Source organism: Rhea americana, unplaced genomic scaffold (genome assembly GCF_003343005.1).
Source record: "Rhea americana isolate MKP2758 unplaced genomic scaffold, rheAme1 scaffold_932, whole genome shotgun sequence".
NCBI classification, from domain to species: Eukaryota; Metazoa; Chordata; class Aves; order Rheiformes; family Rheidae; genus Rhea; species Rhea americana.
In genome coordinates, this window is record NW_028187125.1 from 1 (window position 1) to 1123 (window position 1123).

Sequence of the window (1123 nt, forward strand, 5' to 3'; positions counted from 1 at the left end):
GGGGGTGCCATGGGGACACCATGGGGACACGGGGACGATGTGGGGACACGGCGTTGGGATGACGTGGGGACGCGGGGACACCATGGGGACGTGGGGACACGGCATGGGGATGCCACGGGGACGTGGGGACAACATGTGGGGACACGGGGACACTGTAGGGACGTGGGGACACGGCGTGGGGACGCCATGGGGACGCGGGGACAACGTGTGGGGACATGGGGACACCATGGGGATGTGGAGACACCACGGGGACACGGGGACATGGCATGGGGACGCCATGGGGATGTGGCGTGGGGACACCATGGGGACGTGGGGACACCATGGGGACACAGGGATGTGGGGACATGGTGTGGGGACACCATGGGGACATGGGGACACGGTGACATGGCAGGAAGATGCCATGGGGACATGGGGACATGGCATGGGGACATCATGGGGATGTGGGGACACCATGGGGACACAGGGATGTGGGGACATGGTGTGGGGACACCATGGGGACGTGGGGACATGGTGACATGGCAGGAAGATGCCATGGGGACATGGGGACATGGCGTGGGGACACCATGGAGACGTGGGGACACCATGGGGACACAGGGATGTGGGGACATGGCGTGGGGACACCATGGGGACGTGGGGACACCAGGGTGGGGGGTGTCCTCAAGGCAGTGGATGTCCCCAGGGTGCCTGTCCCCGGGGCGGGGGTTGACCCCAGGCGGAGCGTCCCCATGGTGGGACGTCCCCAGGGTGGGGGTGTCCCCATGGTGGCTGTCCTCAGATGGGATGTCCCCAGGGTGGGGATGTCCCTTTGGTGGGATGGCCCCAGGGTGGGGGTGTCCCCAGGTTGGATGTCCCCACGGTGGTGTCCCCAGGGTGGGATGTCCCCGTGGAGGTGTCCCCGTGGAGGTGTCCCCACGGTGGGACATCCCCACGGTGGTGCCCCCACGGCAGGATGTCCCCATGGCGGGATGTCCCCATGGAGGTGTCCACATGGTGGTGCCCCCAGGTTGGATGTCCCCGTGGAGGTGCCCCCACGGTGGTGTCCCCAGGTTGGATGTCCCCACGGTGGTGTCCCCAGGGTGGGGACATCCCCATGGTGGGATGTCCCCAGGGTGGGGGTGTCTTC